At 40.8% G+C, this 20,352-nt stretch overlaps 1 protein-coding gene across 1 annotated transcript in view; it reads left to right on the top strand.

Moving 5' to 3' along the window:
* Positions 1–20,352, top strand: part of DPP10 (dipeptidyl peptidase like 10) — a 1,411,353-nt gene that overhangs the window by 127,893 nt on the left and 1,263,108 nt on the right. The gene's annotated exons all lie outside the window — the stretch shown is intronic.

Consider the following 20,352-nt stretch of genomic DNA (forward strand, 5'->3'; position numbering starts at 1 on the left):
TAGCTATTGAATGTATGGGAACTCAGGAAAAAAAGTTTGGGTCTGAAAATATAGACATGGATGTAATCTCAGAGGCAACTGACAAAATCACAAGAGGAGATGGGTTCTGGAGTCCAGGTGAACCCTGAAGCAGGGTTTGGGTAGAGTGCAAGCTATCTAAGGTTCCCATCATACCACATGCCTAGGTTCCTTAGGAGGACCTAGGGTATCAGGCTAACAGAATTCAAAGATTTTGAGGGGAGAAGCTATAGATTTAAGCTACTGTTAGGTTGGAAGCCTTCACTGGTAGACAGAGCATAGGTCCTCCTGGGTGGCTCAGTCAGTTAAGTGTCTGTCTTCGGCTCAGGTCATGATCCCAGAGTCCTGGGGTCGAGCTCCACATCAGGCTCCCTGCTAGGCGGAGAGCCTGCTTCTCCCTCTACCGCTCCCCTTGCTTGTGCTTTCTCGCTCTCTCTCTCTCTCTCAAATAAATAAATAAAATCTTAAAAAAAAAAAAGGCGAGACAGACCCACCGTTTATCTTCATAGGCTTAATACTGGCCCAGGATGAGAGAGAGTAGGGCCCAGTGATGGGGCGGGGTGAGGCTCTCTACAATGATGTTCCTGTGATCTCTCACCTGTCCTGTTTCTCTCCACCACCTCTTGCAAGCAAGCCTCAATCCTCAGATAGCCAAGCATTACGGGGTATGTAATATTTTACTAGGTTACTGATATAAGGTAATTAAGGGCTACACAGATCTTCCCATACTTCTAAAAGAAAAAGTATAGCTGATCACATGCTAATGCCAGTCCTCTATGGGGCCCCAAATAAATGGGTTTAGTGTTGAAAGGTGTTCATTTGATTAATCAGTCTTAACTACTTATCCTCACTGACTCTTTGGGGTGACTCAGGTCATGCTATCATTCACAAGCACCCCAACCCTCGTCTCCTGAGCAACATCTCTGGTCTCACAGCTCCCCAGCAGGGAATCCTAAGGAAGCCCTGGGCAGATCTGCAGCACCTCCTTTCTCCTGTCTTGAAGTTCCCACCAACCTAGACAAGCTCTGTCTGCTCTTCTGGGTCTCATGTGTTTCCTTACCAGCCACATGGGATCTGCCTCCCTACTGCCTCCTAAGCCCCTACCACCAACCACATTCCTGGCGTCTCGAATCAGATTCCAGATTCAGGTGTCTGCAGAAAATCTTAGCTCTCTTGCTGTCTGTAAGACCCTGGAACAAGGAGGAGGAGTACTTTCGCTTGTTTGTTTGCTTGCTTGCTTGCTTTAAGGAGAGAAAGGGTAGATGTCTTTCTCCGAGGTAAAACACAGGTGTGCACGCACGCGCATGTGCGCGTACACACACACACACACACACACACACCCTTTTTGCTGTAGATATGTCGTTCTTTTAGCACCCATTTCTCACTTTGAGACTACTCCTCCTCACTTCCAATTAGAGAAAAGGAGCTTTCCAGTTTGCTTTTAGAGAAGAAATAAATATTCTCCTTTAGCATCTATTCATCACTTGTGAGACAGGTTTTTTTTTCCTAATTAGAAGGAAGGAACTTCTAAGTCTATTTTAGAGGAGAAATAAATATTCTCCTTCCCAAAATGCATTTTCAGCCAAAATATGCAAGCTGGGGGAAAAGTTAGAAATTTTACTAAGTTTATCTTTATCAACTACCTTAGCTGCACCTGTTATAAATGGCCTCTGACATAAACCATTCTAGAAATTTTTGAGACTGCATTGAATCAACACTTTTTGACTACAGACTTAAAGCTATTTCATCACATGTGTATTACAGAGAGCTAGAAGAAGTTTAACTAAGAGCACAAAACTGTTTAACCTAGCGAGTAAATAATTTCAACTAGCAGAAGATAGAGCATTAGACTGGAGAAAAGAAACATACTCCACTCCTTGGGCTCTACATCATAGCACGATGAGAGTCAGCACTGGCTTGGCTTGGAAATTTAGTCATTAATGGACTTGACTAACCTTACAGGCACATGGTTAAGAGTGAGTTAGCTGGAAATCAGAGGACCATCTGTTTGAGATTCAGAGAAAACAAAAAATCTCACCTTCCACTTTAACTTGCCTTTTCTGTTTTGAAAGAAGCAGCCTCTAAATGTGTGTACTTTCACCGAGAACATTTACTGTTACTTGAATGTGTCCCTTCAATTCCAATCCATTCTGAAAGCGTCTTCCCTTCACTGGTCTGCTTTGTACATATTTATACCCAGTCTTCTCAAGCCCATCGGACTCCATCCCATGTGTGTTTCAATTATTTAATATCGGGATAGCATCTCCTGGGCAGCTAATTAAGTCTCAATAGATATACATTATTGAATCATATTGTTATTTATTCACCTAATAAATCAAGCCTTTTGGGGAGAGTAGATGCAATTCAAGAACTAGAAATGAGGAATAATGATGGCATAGATCATTTCTGAATCACTCTGGCCCATTTTACAGCCTGCAAAATACACGGAATTCCATAAAAGTGACAAACGACACAATATTGTAATAAATGGCTGTAGCTTGTGCATTGTGTTTCAGGGCTTCGGTTCATACTGAAGCTCTCTGTCAAAAGGGAGGGTGATGAATTAAGTATTGAAATCATACTCTGTAAAAAGGAATCCTATGTTTCCCATTTATCTTGATTTATTATGTGGCATCCTGTGCTTGAGTATATGTAACCTTTCCAAACTGAGTTGATTTAAGGAAAAAATTGTTACAAAGGAAAATTTGGTATGTTTGGAATTCTTTCTTTATTTCCCTGCTATATTTTTATAAGACTTGTAAATACTCCATGGACACTTAATCATACTAAAATTTTTTGAGTTGAATTCCTGGAAACATGCAATAACATTTACAGGGCTCATGAAAAATGAAAGTGCTGGGTCACAGTTAATATTACTGTTTCTCATTCAAATTCAGGTGTTTGCATATTAAAAATATAGAAACTTTTCAATTAAGTATTAAATATAAATTAAAAGAGCCACTCTGCTCTGAAGGGTGAATTTAGATTTCCAAAATTATGGATTGAAGAATGAATATGCTTTGAATTTATCCAAATTTCTGGAAGTTGAAGTGAAGGATCTACCACTGTCTTTATTATTGTAAAATCATAACTAGAGGAATAAACACAGACCAACAATATTATATTGATCCCTGCTATTTCTCCCCCCCCCCCTTAGCAGTAGGGCAACAAAATGATTAAGAAGAGGAGCAGCCCCAACTTTTACTTCATTGCTTCCTGAGGAGATTATTTGATTTTTTTCCCCTAGTCATAGAGCACTGACTTTATTTATTTATTTGTGTTTTCTTAAGTTTGCTTTGTGGCACCCTTCAGAAGACCGGGACCTATACAAGCTAGTCCGAACTTTAGTGTGAAAGTTGGTGGGGAGCAAAGTGAAGTAATTAAATGTATCCACTTTTCCTAGCGCCTGTCTGACATCACACCTTCTGCCTGCCCTCTGCTTATAAGCCTTTTCTTTGCTTTTACTTATTTATTTGACAGAGAGAGAGAGATCACAAGTAGGCAGAGAGGCAGGCAGAGAGAGAGAGGAAGGGAAGCAGGCTCCCCACCAAGCAGAGAGTCTGATGCGGGGCTCGATCCTAGGACCCTGAGATCATGACGTGAGCTGGAGGTAGAGACTTTAACCCACTGAGCCACCCAGATGCCCCTCTTTGCTATATTCTTGGAGCCTTACTCAGTTCGCTGACTGGTGGGACAGAGCTCTCAGCGGAATCTGCAGTGGATGGAGGGACAACTGGGTTCGGAATACAGAGACCTGAGGTGTGCTGCTTTCTCCTGCAGCCTCAGGCAATTCACTTTGTGCTGCTGTTTTTCCAGATGTGCAAATGGACCCAGTGCTTCTTCCTGCGAGGATTAAGTGGGGTACTATCTATAAAGTTTACCACACAGCTTTGAGGCGATAGTCTACTGTGAAGTGTTATTTTTTTAACACTCTTTCCCTCTTAACCTCCCAGCTAAAAGTGTAGATTAGACACTGTACTTTGGGCCCCTTGTCTAGACTATATAGATCCCATAATATACCATATTTTATTTTATTTTATTTTTTTTTTAAATATTTTTTATTTATTTGACAGAGAGAAATCACAACTAGGCAGAGAGGCAGGCAGAGAGAGAGGAGGAAGCAGTCTCCCTGCAGAGCAGAGAGCCTGATGTGGGGCTCGATCCCAGGACTCTGGGATCATGACCTGAGCTGAAGGCAGAGGCTTTAACCCACTGAGCCACCCAGGCGCCCCAATATACCATATTTTAAAAATTCTCACAACAGTGGCTCAGTGGGTTAAAGCCTGTGCCTTCGACTCAGGTCATGATCTCAGGGTCCTGGGATCGAGCCCCGCATCGGGTTCTCTGCTCAGCAGGGAGCCTGCTTCCTCCTCTCTCTCTGCCTGCCTCTCTGCCTACTTGTGATCTCTGTCTGTCAAATAAATAAATAAAATCTTAAAAATTCTCACAACAGCAGGAAGGCATATATATTCTCTTTTATTTATTTTTATTTGTATTCTCTTTATATTTATTATTTATATATTATATATAATATTTATTATATATTCTCTTTATATTTATTAATATATATAATGTATATTATTTATATTCTCTTTATTTAACTGATGATCAAAGTGACCCCCAGACAAGTTAAGGGGTCTGCAGGTCATGGAGAGAGTAGCAGTGTGGGACTCAAGCCCAGGGCCGTCTGAGTGTAAAACGCCTATTCTTCCCACTTACACTATATTGATCCTCACTAATGATTATTACTTATTTAGAAACCGTACCTTACACAACATAAAGTACTTAGCATAGTGCATGCCCTCATACCAGTTTTAAATGAATGAATCAATAATCGAGGACACAGATTTTGCTCTCAACATTCTGTGTTCTCCCTTGACACCAACACAGTGCCTTATACACAGTAGGCAGGAGGGAGGCAGAAAGGAAAAGCAGGGGAGAGATGAAATAGATGAAGGAAGCACGGTGATGGTGGAAAAATGAGAAAAAACAAAGAAGGGGAGGGAGAGAGAATTTCCCAGGAAATTCCCATTCCCTCCTTGAAAAACTTATACAAACATTTTACTGCTTTCAGGCTTTAGTGAATTGCTTTTGTTGTACTTAAGCTCAATGAAGAAGAGAGATAGAAGATTTTCACTTACAAGATAATCTTTCTCTCCTCTCACCCTTTAATAATTTCATTCAGTTTCAATCACTTAGAGTGGTGTGGACCATAGATGCTCTTATTGCCTTCAAGGAACATTGCATGGGTCTGAACGGTGTCGTACGAGTGATATACCAAGTGCATCTCAAGTGTAAATCTCCTCTGAGCTCCATAGGGCCTCATCTTGGAGTTGATAGCGGGAATGCGTGTAAGCTTTGGTGCAAGGGCTCATTTGTTTTGGTGCTCCTGGCTGGATTCGTGTTCCGCCAAGACGGGGGCCACTGTAGCGCCATCCTAACCATAGTTGACTGAGGAATAATGTTAGGTCTCGTGTATTCCTTTGTGTTGCAGCCACTGGTCTTCTCCTGTCGTCCTCAAAATGCCTAGTATAGTATGAGGCATGGAACATGTCCTCAGTAAATACTTATTGGATTGGATTGAATTGAATAAGTGGGGAGCAGTAGAGTCATAACTCTGTGTTACCACAGTGCCTGCCTGATCTAGTCTCTTGTTTTGTCCCCAGTACTTAGTCTTTTTATTCAGTCATGCAGACAAGCCACCCTCTCTGCATGGGGCTTCTTGAAATGGATTTTAGTTAAGTTTAGCACCAGTAACCATTAGGAAACCCACAATGTAGAGGTGCCTGGGTGGCTCAGTGAGTTAAGCCTTTGCCTTCGGCTCAGGTCATGATCACAGGGTCCTGGGATTGAGCCCCACATTGGGCTCTTTGCTCAGTGGGGAGCCTGCTTCCTCCTCTCTCTCTGCCTGCCTCTCTGCTTACTTTTGATCTCTCTCTCTCTGTCAAATAAATAAATAAAATCTTTAGAAAAAAATAAAAAGGAAACCAATAATGTAAACACATGTCTCCTCTGTACTTAGATTCTTTAGTGAGATCCCCCGTAGTTCTCTGAGAGGAGTGAAAGCAGCCATGAAAATCAGGGGGAGGAAAATGGAACTGCCCATACCTACTCTGGGTACGGGGCTTGGCATGATGAAATGTGATGTGTAAAATGTCCGACCCAGGCATCAGGAAGCCTGCATTCTAATCTCAGACCTGCCACCTATAAGCCTTGTGACTTCTTGGTATGTACTCTCATTTCCTCGTGCCATAGGATTCCTTATATTTAAAGTGGGTCAGCACTGTGCTGTGTACACATGGCTCACTCAACTTTCAGAGTGGTTACAATCATTTACTCATTGAACAAATATTTTTGAAGTGTTTTCTGTATACCAGGTACTTTTCCAGTTGCTAGGGATACAACGAAGGACGAAATGAACAAAAATAAAATATATTAGCCTTCACGGTAACAAAGGTAGACAACGTGTAAGAATAATGAATTTGTCATTTTTATAGTAATGAAAGCTAAGAAGAAAGATAAAACAGGGATAAATACAAAGAAAGAAAACAGTACAGGTTTTGTTACAGTTCTCAGGAGTGGGGATTTTTCCTCCCTCCCTTTCTTCCTTCTTTTTTCTCCCTCCCTCCTTCCTTCCCTTCTTTTCTTTTTTCCTTCCTCCTTTCTAGTCTCCTTTCTTTCCTTCCTTCCTTCCCTCCCTCCTTTCCCTCTTTCCTTCCCTGTTTTAGATAGCATGACAGGGAGATGATTCACTGAGAAGGTGATGTGGACAGAAAGTCCTGAGGGTGGTGATGGGGCAAGACATCTTAGTACTTGGAGGAAGAGTATTTTAGCCAGAGGGACAAGCAAGTGCAATGGGGCTGAGGCAGAATGAATGTGACAGGGTCTTTTATACTATGCAATGAAAGGTGAAAGTTATTTGGCATTATTACAGTAAATGGAAAAATCTTACTTTTAAAATGTTTTCCTATAGAAATAATTTTTGATGGACAGAATAGTTGCAAAGAGTGTACAAGGAGTTTCCATTTAGTGTTAACTCGCATTACCGTGGTGCATTTGTCCAAACTAAGAAAGTAACTTTATTCTTATTCTACCAGTTTTTCTATTAACATCCTTTTTCTGTTCCAGGATCTAATCCAGAATATGACATTACATTTAGGAGAGACAACATTTTACATGTAGGTATTGAACAAATGGCATTTTATGCCCTTGAACCATATGGCATTTGAAAGACGGCTGGCAAACACTAGTCAGGCCATTGAGTCTTCCTTAAGTGGGGTCAGACATGGTAGAAAGAACACTGGGCCGGTGGTCTGGAGACCTGGGTTCTTGTTTAACCTCTGCCACAACTGTGTCACCTTGGACAACTTTCTCTCTGGATTGAGACAGGCAACTCCTGCATGAAATATAGAAATTTAGGACTGATTTCTAAGACCACTCCAAGCTCTTAAATTCTGCTCTGGCATTATCATGGCACCGGTGTCTTCACATACAGAAACATAACAATCTTGGAACTGATTTCCCTAGTGCCAAGCAGGGATTTGTTGCAAAATCACATTGGGTTGAAAGAACTTTATATCTGCCTCTTCTCACACAACTCCCTCCCATCCTCCATCCACGCCCTCTCCCATCCCCCACACTTGTTCCACTCAGTAGGCGCTGAGGGCTAAGACCATCAATAAAAAAGGGACTCTTCTCAATGTTTTACTTGCCTTTCTCATAACACTCTTGTGAAGTACTATTTCCACGCCCTCCTTGGTTTGCCCATTAAGGTAGACAGAGTAAGGGCTCCCTAAAGGTGTTCTTGCTCTAATCCTCAGAGCCCGGGAATAACTCCTCTTTCATGGCCGAAGGGACTTTGCAGATGTGATAATGGTAAGGATCAGGAGATGGGGAGATCACCCTGCATCATCCAGGTGGACCTAATATAATCATAAAGGTCCTTGTAAAGGAGAGATTAGAAGTCAGAAGGGAGAGAAGAAGCTGTGCTGCTTGCTTGGAGAGGCAAGAAGAGGCCACCAACCCAGGAATGTAGGAGGCCCCAGGGACCTAGAAAAATGTAAGGAAACATACTTTTTACTGGAGCCTCCAGAAGGAATGCAGCCTCCAGACTGTAAAATTATAAATTTGTGGGTTTTTAAAAGCACTAAGTTTGTATTAATTTATTACATCAGCAGTAGGAAACTAATACACCCATGGAGGTTAAAATAATGTGTGCAAGATTGGGTAGCTGGCAGGTGTTGCAATCTAAATTCGAACCCAGGCAGTTTATATTCAGAACCTGAATGGATAGTTCCCAGGCTACGCTGCTTCAATGAAGCAATAAAGGGCCTTCCCCACAGGCTTTCCATGGAGCTTGAGGAACTGCACAGAGAATAACACAATGTTCAGTACAAACAAGTGGTATCCAGTGTTAGTGTTACTGCGAACCCAACCGTTTGCAGTACTGTTAGCTCCCTGCTCCTCCGTCCTGCACACTTCCCAACCAGTCCAGAACCTCCTTAAGCCTGAGTCCCACACTTCCGTGCTCAGTTCTGATCAGTCTGAGTCCTAAACCGGGGCAATAAGAATGACAGTGACAATAATAACCTCAATGCAATTGTATAGCAACAGAACTTTTGTGTTTTTAATGTAAGGATATAATTTATGTGTTTTTACAATATAAGGATAAGAGAAGTAGAAGGTAGTGTTATGTTTCTTAAAACTCCATGCAAGAAAGCACAGCTAAGTTTTTTTTTGTTGTTGTTGGTGGTGTTTTTTTGTTTTGTTTTGTTTTGTTTATTTGTTTATTTTCAGCGTAACAGTGTTCATTGTTTTTGCACCACACCCAGTGCTCCATGCAGTACTGCCCTCCCTATTACCCACCACCTGGTTCCTCAACCTCCCACTCCCCGCCCCTTCAAAACCCTCTGGTTGTTTTTCAGAGTCCATAGTCTCTCACGGTTCATCTCCCCTTCCAATTTCCCTCAACTCCCTCTCCTCTCCATCTCCCCATGTCCTCCGTGTTCTTTGTTATGCTCCACAAATAAGTGAGACCATATGATACCTGACTCTCTCTGTTTTTTTTGTTTTTAACGTGGCATTCAGCTGCGCTCTGTCATATGTGTTAGTAGTCTGGGGTAGGAAAAGTACCCCTAAGAAGGAAAGGACATGTGGTGTGTGGTCATAGAGTAACTGAGGCACAGAAGCCTGGTTTAGACGTGCTTTTACCATTGACTGAGTCTTTCAGAGTTACAGAAGATGAAAGCGTAGATTGTGATTGCTAATTCATCTTCTTCTCCCCTTGTTATTGGTATGAGGACGAGGTACAAGACAAATCCTGTGAGCATGGGGAAAGGCACCCATTTTTCTGTTTGCTCTACATTTGGGCTTAAATTGCTGCAAAGTCATTCCCTGGGGGAATTCTGGAGTAACTGTAGGTTACAGATAAATACTCCCCACTTTGCTTTCCACAACCTCAGCATTTTTAGCCCCATAAGAGATGCTCTGAACAAGCAAATGTGCTTTTAAGTTAGCTCTAAAATATGTCCCTATATGTGGGAACTATTTTTAAGACAACAGCGAGGACCTGACAGACTGATATTTGCTGAAATGCAAATTGCCTCACATCTCTTTTGACCTTGCCCCACTATGAGGCCCTATCAAGTTATCATTGTCCCCTGGGAAAACATATTTTGCATTCTGCTGTGCATTAGTGGTCCCCTGAAAGATACTGGCCACTTTTAAGCTATGTAATGGGGAAGACAAAGTGGGTGGCAGAAAAAAGAGATGGGGAAAGGAAAGGACCCCACAAATGAAAAGTAAACAAAAAAATGTAAAATGAAGCAAAAATGAAAGAGCAAAATGATAAAATAGAGTCATAAATAACACATACTATATGCACTCATATCCATCAATTAATCAATCATCTGTCATCTAGCAATGATGTATCTGTCAACAATCTATCATATACTAGCTGATTATGTATCTATGCATCCGTCATGTAGGAGGCTGGAGGAAGAATGGTTTATTTGAACTGAAGCAAATCAAAATAGGAAAAATAATCTTCATATTTCTTTTGTCAAATCGGGTGAATGTGCCAAGAAAGTGCAATTGGGTGTGGGATGTTTGTCTCCTTCTCTTCTTTACTCTAAGCCATCCCTCTCCCCTACCCTTTCTGTCCTCATCCAAGCCACGTGCTCGCTTGAAAACAGGATTATGAAAACTATTAAAATACTTGTGAGAAACTAGTTTTGTCACCAGAAGTTTCCAGGTGCAATCAAACCCTTTTCTTATCATAAACTGAAAAGCAAACTGTGGAATGAAGCCAGGAAACATGGAGTATTATAGCTTACTTAGAGTAACTGCAGATACTTTCTGTATCTCCAATGTCAGTACAATGGGAGACCCTTAAGTCCTACCAACATACTTCGAGGTGTTCAACCATCCAACTCGATGTTCAGATATATTTCAAAAGAATCCAACACAAAACATTTTAGTGAGTGACTTTGACAAAAGGGCCACAGGAAGGAGAATGATAAGGAAAGTTGAAACCATGCTATGAAGAATAGATGAAAGAATTAGAGATATTTAGATTAGAATAGGAAATACTCCTAGGGGCTGGGATCTATGAAATATATGCAGGGCTTTCATGGGCAGGAAAAACTGAATTTGTTCCATCCTGTTGTAGACTGGTAGTTCGGATACTTTTCATCAGGACTCATCTTAGTGGACAGTCCTTACACCCATGTAAAGGAGACTCCTAGCTGGACACTGCTTAGATAAGAAAGCTTTTGGGTAATGTGTAATCTCAGCCTTTTGTGTCATCCTACCCATTTCTCTCCCAATGGTATGCCATGTCATAGAGTTGGAGCACATGGGAAGGACAGTTGGAGGGAATCAGAGGGTAGTAGGTTACATCTCTACGGAAGAATGAACTTTCTAGTGATGAAATTTAATTGCTGATAATGAATTTAATTGCTTTGATAGGCACTGAGCTCTCTGTCACTCATAGCCCAAGGAGAAGTTTGATGACTTTCTGGTGGGAATGAGGCTATAATTTCCAAGTTTCCGATTTTATAATTCCAATTTTATAATTCTTGACAGAAGATATCAAATATGGCTTTAAAAAACCTTCGGATGAATAAGTGTTCAAGAAAAATAATGGATTGGGTGATTACTATGTGCAGTGTATTGTCATCTGAAAGGAAAGAGAAGCTCCATTTCAGGCCGAATATAGATTAAAGTGGGCACAAGAGCTATGCTGGACATGTGGCTCAAGAAATCAATGGAATATCAGGTACGCTCACACAGTCCTGAGAATGGAGAACAAGGATAGCATAATTTTTTATTTAAAAAAATTACAGATAAATTTTGTAGTAAAAAAAAGTGTGCATTTTTCCCACAAGGAAATTAGTTCTATTTATTTATTTATTTATTTGTTTATTTACAGCATAACAGTGTTCATTGTTTTTGCACCACACCCAGTGCTCCATGCAGTACGTGCCCTCCCTATTACCCACCACCTGGTTCCTCAACCTCTCACCCCCCTGCCCCTTCAAAACCCTCTGGTTGTTTTTCAGAGTCCATAGTCTCTCATGGTTCATCTCTCCTTCCAGTTTCCCTCAACTCCCTCTCCTCTCCATCTCCCCATGTCCTCCATGTTATTTGTTATGCTCCACAAATAAGTGAGACCATATGATACTTGACTCTCTCTGCTTGACTTATTTCGCTCAGCATAATCTCTTCCAGTCCCGTCCATGTTGCTACAAAAGTTGGGTATTCATCCTTTCTGATGGAGGCATAATACTCCATTGTGTATATGGACCACATCTTCCTTATCCATTCATCCGCTGAAGGGCATCTTGGTTCTTTCCACAGTTTGGCGACTGTAGCCATTGCTGCAATAAACATTGGGGTACAGATGACCCTTCTTTTCACTACATCTGTATCTTTGGGGTAAATACCCAGCAGTGCAATTGCAGGGTCATAGGGAAGCTCTATTCTTAATTTCTTCAGGAATCTCCACACTGTTCTCCAAAGTGGCTGCACTAACTTGCATTCCCACCAACAGTGGAAGAGGGTTCCCCTTTCTCCACATCCTCTCCAACACACGTTGTTTCCTGTCTTGCTAATTTTGGCCATTCTAACTGGTGTCAGGTGGTATCTCAATGTGGTTTTAATTTGAATCTCCCTGATGGCTAGTGATGATGAACATTTTTTCATGTGTCTGATAGCCATTTGTATGTCTTCACTGGAGAAGTGTCTGTTCATATCTTCTGCCCATTTTTTGATATGATTATCTGTTTTGTGTGTGTTGAGTTTGAGAAGTTCTTTATAGATCCTGGATATCAACCTTTTATCTGTACTGTCATTTGCAAATATCTTCTCCCGCAGAGATCAATGAGGTAGAAACGAGAGATACAGTAGAACGTATCAATGAAACTAGAAGCTGGTTTTTTGAAAGAATCAATAAGATCGATAAACCATTGGCCACACTAATCCAAAAGAAAAGAGAGAAAGCCCAAATTAATAAAATTATGAATGAAAAGGGAGAGATCACAACTAACACCAAGGAAATAGAAACAATTATCAGAAATTATTACCAACAGTTATATGCCAATAAGCTAAGGAACCTAGATGAAATGGATGCGTTCCTGGAAAACTACAAACTCCCAAAATTGAACCAGGAAGAAACTGACAACCTGAATAGACCGATATCTAGTAACGAGATTGAAGCAGTGATCAAAAACCTCCCAAAAAACAAGAGCCCAGGACCTGACGGATTCCCTGGGGAATTCTACCAAACTTTCAAAGAAGAAATAACCCCGATTCTCCTGAAGCTATTCCAAAAAATTGAAGCAGGAAGAAAACTTCCAGACTCTTTTTATGAAGCCAGCATTACCCTGATCCCCAAACCAGGCAAAGACCCTACCAAAAAGGAGAATTTCAGACCAATATCACTGATGAATATGGATGCAAAGATTCTCAACAAGATCCTAGCAAACAGGATCCAGCAGCACATTAAAAAGATTATCCACCATGACAAGGTGGGATTCATCCCTGGGTTATGAGGATGGTTCAACATTCGCAAATCAATCAATGTGATAGAACAAATCAATAAGAGAAGAAAGAAGAACCACATGGTCCTCTCAATTGATGCAGAAAAAGCATTTGACAAAATCCATCATCCGTTCCTGATGAAAACTCTTCAAAGTATAGGAATGGAGGGAACATTCCTGAACTTCATAAAATCTATCTATGAAAGACCCACAGCAAATATCATCCTCAATGGGAAAAAGCTTGCAGCCTTCCCGTTGAGATCAGGAACACGACAAGGATGCCCACTCTCACCACTCTTGTTCAACATCGTATTAGAAGTTCTAGCAACGGCAATCAGACAACAAAGAGAAATAAAAGGTATCCAAATTGGCAAGGAAGAAGTCAAACTCTCTCTCTTCGCAGATGACATGATTCTTTATATGGAAAACCCCAAAGACTCCACCCCCAAACTACTAGAACTCATACAGCAATTCAGTAACGTGGCAGGATACAAAGTCAATGTACAGAAATCAGTGGCTTTCTTATACACTAACAATGAAAATACAGAAAGGGAAATTAGAGAATCGATTCCATTTACTATAGCACCAAGAACCATAAGATATCTGGGAATAAACCTAACCAAAGAGGTAAAGGACCTGTACTCGAGGAACTACAGAACAGTCATGAAAGAAATTGAAGAAGACACAAAAAGATGGAAGACTGTTCCATGCTCTTGGATTGGAAGAATAAACATTGTTAAAATGTCTATACTGCCTAGAGAAATCTATACTTTTAATGCCATTCCGATAAAAATTCCACCAGTATTTTTCAAAGAGCTGGAGCAAATAATCCTAAAATTAGTTCTATTTAAATGCAGGTAGTGTACCAAGCACTTTAGGCACACAGCAGATTTTTTAAATTCTTATAACTACCCTGTGACGTGGGTTACTCATTAAAGAAGTGACAAAGCCAGGATTGGTAGGATGCTAGAGGAGGTTGTGTGTGTGTGTGTGTGTGTGTGTGTTTGTGTTGCCAATTCCCTACTGTGCCCCTACCTCTCTTTACACTTGTATTGATCACAGCATGTGGCACATTGTACGATTGTCACCACTTTCTTGACTCCGCTACTCCTTACTCTCACTGGTAGCAGCATACAGTTAGTGTTGCATAAATGTTTGTGAATAATTGTGTGCAAGGGAAAAGGGGCAGACCCAGAAGAACTAACTTGAGAAGGCAGAAGTGAAAAGGAGATCAGAAAAATGATTTTAGTGCCAATAACATTTATATCATCAAATGGTATAAAGATTGCTCTTTGGCCCACTGTGTGATCTAATAGATTGATTCACCACTAGCCACATGTGCCTAGTTAAATATAAATTAATTCTACTGAGATAAAATTGAAAATTTTATTTCCTTAGTCATTCTACACACAAGTGGCTTAGTTGGCTATGCTATTGGATAGTGTAGATCTAGAATATTTCTGTCACTGAAGAGAGCTCTGTAAAGATACACTGAAAGAGAACCAAAAAGCAATATTTCAGAAGAAATAAGAAGAAATTTTAAAAGACAAAAGTTCAAATTTTGTATGGATTAAAATATGGCAGGAAAAAAAGAGCAGGGATGAGGAAGAAGTACAATGGGAAGAGAGTCTTTGAAGAGGTACGATAAAATAAAGCAAAGCAAAAATACTTCAAAAGAAACATTAATATGAGGTGCCCCAAGCCTAGCGAGGCTTCCCTCACTACCCAGAAGTAGAGTGTTCCCACAGAATCTTTCCTAGACGTGATGGCATATAGTGAAGGAGCAATTACCATATCATAAAGCAAAAATCTTCTTCAGATTTCTTTGAGTTAGTGAAATCGGGTACTAATGTAAGTCTTTCATAAAAGGGAAATGGCAAAAGTTAATTTCTGGGTGGCGGGGGAAACCTGCAGTTCCTTAAATAATAGGGACCCTAGCATCCATCTGTCTTCCCCTCTTCCTTGGTTCGGGTCCACTTTCAATCCCACAGTCCTCTAGAATAATTACTTTCTTTCTGCCACCTCAGATCCTGAGTCCTCTTTTATGTTATCATACTTCTCAGCAACGATGCCAGCCTGCAACATCCCAGCCTTTTCCTCCTCATGCCTACACTTGCGCAGCCAAATGTGGCTGGAGAAAAGCCCATTATCATGCTGACTGGTTGCACATTAAAGTCCTGACGACTGAACTGATGTCTTTACCTTATGCCCACAGCACTAACATACAAGCACAGGGCATTTCTGTTGTCCATGCTCTCTCCCTCTTTGGGGTAATTCCTGCACCTGTGTCCATATGCTGTCCTCTCCCTTCTATTACTGTGGGTAAATTGTTCTCTGAGGCCAACCCCCTAACCAAGCACTGCCCCTCCTGACTTTTGTTCCTCAGCTACTCCAGAAATTGTCCCATTTCTCTCCTGTACCACCAGTTTATTTCTATTGATTATTACAAACATTCTGCAATTTCTTCCATCTTAAAAAAATTCTGTCTTCATCCTTTATCAGTTTTCCTTTTTAGAAAATCTGCTTGGAAAAATTGCTTATCTTTTCTGTCTCCACTTTCCTCATTCTCTCATGATACCAAGTTAATCCAGTTTTCTTTTATCCTCCTCCCCCCTCATGTGTCTCGTCAAGGAGCCAGTAACCACTATAATTAAATTTAATGACAATTCTTAACCCTCAGCTTATTTGATCAGGCAGCAACATTGGGTTCAGTGGATCAATTCTGTGAAACATCATTTTTTTTTTCCCATTTTACTTCCAGGACACCCAACTCTCCTGGTCTTTTATTTCATTGGTTATTACGTTTCAGTCTCTTCTCTCAGTCCTCATTCTCATGGCTTCCATTGCCTGCCTCTATCCTGTATCTCTCCCCAGCCCTCCAGACTCACATATCCTGCTGCCGCCTCTCCTTTCCACTCAGGCATCTAACAGCCATGCACATCCAAATGTCCTCTTGAAGCATCTTCACTCCTTCAGTTTATGGTGACTCCTCCAAAAGCCGGAGTCCGCTTCATCTCTTATCTGTCTCTCACATCCGACAGACACCCATCTGCAGATCCTATTGGCTCTATCCTCAAAATGTTCCTGTAGTCTGAACCCTTTTCACCACTTCCACCCTGCCTGCTCAGGTTTCAGCCGGCATTCTGTCTCATACACATTATTACAGACTCTTCCTGACAGTTCTCCTTGCTTCCGTGCTCTGTCTTTATGACTGTTCACCCGGCAGCCGTAACAATACTGTTAAAACAAGGTCAGATCATGGCTGGTGAAATTTCTCTGTTCATTAAGCTCTAAGGGCTCTCCTCTCACTCAGTGAAAACCAAAATCCTTACAGTGGCCTGCAAGACCTTACAAAACCCTCCCCCTCCCCCTCAATTCCAACACCTTTGTTATCTTATTATTCTCATCTTGTACTTCCTTCCCTTGTAGTTAGTCCAGTGTAGAGAAACTGACACCCTTGTTGTCCCTTGAACTTACCAGGCTTGCTGCTCTCAACTCAGGGCACTTGTCTTTTTTTTTTTTTTTTCCCCTGCCTGGAACATTCTTCACCTACATATTCACATACCTCATACACTTCAGATATTTATTAAAATGTTCCTTAGTATAGGATTCTGAGAGAAAAGAGACCAAATGCAATTTTTTTTCCCAAGGGACTCTGGTGAGTACAATAGGGATATATATATAGCTGTCAAAGAACTGAATTTATAGAAGAAAATCACTCAAAGACATGGTTTCCATTTAAAACTCATCATGGAGATTTTGAAAAATAGATTTTGAAAAATAGATGATCTTAGTTGAATGATGAGTTGTGACAAATCTTAAATCATTGCATTATATTATGGCATATATATCAAATGTATACAATGTAATACTATATAATATTATATACCATATTATACCATATAAATGTAGATTTTGAAAAATAGATATCTTAGTTGGATGATGAATTTGAATTGTAATAAAAATTAGGAATTTCTTCATATAAATAGGCTAACAGTCTGGAACAAATGCAACAAAACATGATGTAGGCCAGTAGACTTCGGGTAATTTTTTCTCTAGAAAAGAAAATAGGTTGTGAAATAGAAGACAAAATATCTATCGTTCTGTAATAATAACCAAAATCAATTCCTTGAAATCTCAGAGAGATTGTAGTGACAGGAAGAGGATAAATAAATTCCTCTTGGAACATGAAATGCTTAGAAATATAGGGAAACTGATCAGGCATCTCTACCCTATTCAGTCCATCCAGTGCTATGACATTAGCTTTTGGGGAAAAAGGAAAACCATAGCAAGTGATATAAATGTCTCTTGCTTCTTTTTAATGAGAAGAAAAAAGAAAATGAACACATGTTGAAAGGTTACAATGTGCCAGGCATTATGGCAAGATTTTAAAATGTGATAGTGGTCCAGTCACTTGGGTGGCTCAGTCAATTAAGCCTCTGCCTTTGGCTCAAGTCATGATCCCAAGGTCCTGGGTTTGAGCCACATGTGGTTTCTCTGCTCAGAGGGGGAGCCTGCTTCTCCCCTCTGTACCTCCCTCATCCCAGCTTATACATAGTCTCTCTCTCTCTTAGAAGTAAGCAATAGTCCTCAGAATGGTCCATGTGGTGGATGATGTTTTCTCCTCTTACAGATGAAGAAACTGAAGTTTTGGGGGTCCAGGTGAGATTATCATCATGCACTGTCCATTACAGAGCCTGTGCTCCTTCTCTTCCACCATCTTGAAGAATTTAAAGATAAGCTGAAAACATAGAAGTGGAAAGCATAATATTCAAGGAACAAATAAATGCATTTGTATGTTAGGAACTACAAAGATACGTTAAAAAATAAATAAATAAAGGAAAGATTAGGCTAATCTAAATAAAGTCATGACCTACATGCATGCCAGAGTGTAGAAGAAATAAAGAGAATGGTCCAAATTCATTCTTCCGTATGTGGCTGTCTAGTTATCATATGATTTCAATCATATGTGGAACATAAGGAATAGCATGGAGGACCACAGAGGAAGGGAAGGAAAACTGAATGGGAAGAAATCAGAGAGGCAGACAAACCATGAGAGACTCTGGGAACCAAACTGAGGGTTACAGAAAGGAAGGGAGGGTGGGGGAATGGTGTAACTGGGTGATGGGTATTAAGGAGGGTACGTGTGGCGATGAGCACTGGGTGTTATATGCAACTAATAAATCATTGAACACTACATCAAAAACTAATGATGTACTATATGCTGGCTAATTGACCATCATCATCACCAAGAAATAAAGAGAGGCGCTAATAGGATTACTTGATGAAGAGGGGATTTGGAAAGATGATCCTGAAAGAACAACTGTGACTAATGGAGAAGTTCTTCATAGGTTAGTTTAGGGAACAAGAAAGTGCAGGGAGAAGAGCAAGAACATGGTCAAAAGCTAGCAGAGAAACAAAAAAATAATCCACAAGCAGGCTTCTCAGATCAGGAAAATAAGATTATGCATGGCCTCTTGGAAACGGAAGCTGTTCTTGGGCCTGCCAACCTAGTTTTTGAGTGCTAAGGGAGTTTTGAGGGCTGCTAGGAAAACGGTCTTTATCATCTTGGACCACCACCTGGGGGAAAAGCAGACTCCCAGATGGAAGGAATGCAACGAATAATTCTTGACTGACTGATGGTGTCATAAGTGGTGAGACAGAGGATAAGGAATAACTGATACTAACTACAGAGTTGCAGGATTTGTTTCAGGAGCCTGCTGTGAAGCTAACGTTCCTCAAAGTCGCTGGAAGGAGATGACCCTTTGCTAGAGAAATCTCTTTTCCAAGCGGTGGAGGCATCAAAGAATGATTATTTCATTTGTTTATGTAGCACCGAGAAGAAAAGCATGACAAGTGCCTAGAGGTGGTGGAGAAGAAACTGATGAAAGGGTGAGGCAGTTTACTCCCAGTGGGCCCAGATGCCAAGCTTAACGCACTGATGAGGAAGGGATGTGAGTCCCGGGGCCGTTTTAGGCCAAGGACAGTAGTGTCTGTAGGAAACATCAGACAGAAGAGAACTATCCGTATATATGTGTACTTGACCCCACGGGGTTACGGACATTGATCCACATACAGCTTTGACTCCCCCCAAATTTAACTACAATAGCCTTACTATTGATCAGAAGTGAATGAACACATATTTTGTTTGTTGTATATATCGTATACTGTATTCTTACAATAAAGCAAGCTAAAGAAAATGTTAGTGAGGATATAATAAAGGAAGAGAAAATGCAGTTATAGTACTATGATGCCTTTTTTTTTTAAGATTTTATTTATTTGAGAGAGGATAAGAGTAAGCACATGCAGGGGAAGGAGCTAAGGGGAAAGAGAGGGAGGGGGAAAGGTTCGCAAGCAGATTCCATGCTGAGCACGGAGCCCGACCTCATAATCCTGAGCTCATGACCCGAGCCAAACCCAAGAGTGGGATGCTTGACTGACTGAGCCACCCAGGTGGCCCTGTGCATATTTATTTAAACAACAACAAAAAAACCCTTGTATAGGTGGACCCATGCAGTTCAAACTCATGTTGTTCTAAGGTCAGGGGTGTGTGTGTGTGTGTGTGTGTGTAAATTGAAGAGAGGGGTTAATACTTGTTAATCCCCTACAGTATGCTATTTCCTTCACTTGTATTATTTTATTTGTTCTTCATTGTGAATCTGTGAATATTATACCCCTGAGACTGATGGAGTATTCATGTTTTGCTCAAAGTTACAGTGCTCGTACACTCATAAAACCTGAACATCTGAATCCAAGCCCGGCCAGCTGACTGATTTACTGTCCCTACTCCTTCCACTGGGCCAGACTGCCTTCAGATGACAGGCTGAAAGAAGAAGGCGGGAAGAAGGGCAAGAAAAGTTGAAGAATGTCAGAGATGAATAATAGCACAGTAACAGATAAGCTGGTGGTTGTGATATTAAAAGCATCAGTAAAATTTTTTGGCATATAGACTAACAGGGTTAAAGTAGAAATTTCTACTGGTTACAGCCAGTGTGGTGTTTTTAGAGGGAGAGCTGCCAGTGCTAGGATGGATGTGGTAGCCAGATACCAAAGTCCTATCAGTAAAGAAATGGCATGTTCCATGGGTTTAAATGGAAAGTTTTAATGAATGGACTGCTACTCTGGTGCAGAAAGAGTTAAAGGCTAATGAAACTTCCAGGGGTGAGCAAGAGGGCAAGTCTCCCAATTTTTGAAGGAATGGAGGTATTAGAAAAACAATATTTCATTTGTTTATGTCACTACCCCTGGTCCTGAAAAAGGGAGGGGAAGGAATGGTATTACTGGAATTTGTCAT

Source organism: Meles meles, chromosome 9 (assembly GCF_922984935.1).
Source record: "Meles meles chromosome 9, mMelMel3.1 paternal haplotype, whole genome shotgun sequence".
Lineage (NCBI taxonomy): Eukaryota > Metazoa > Chordata > Mammalia > Carnivora > Mustelidae > Meles > Meles meles.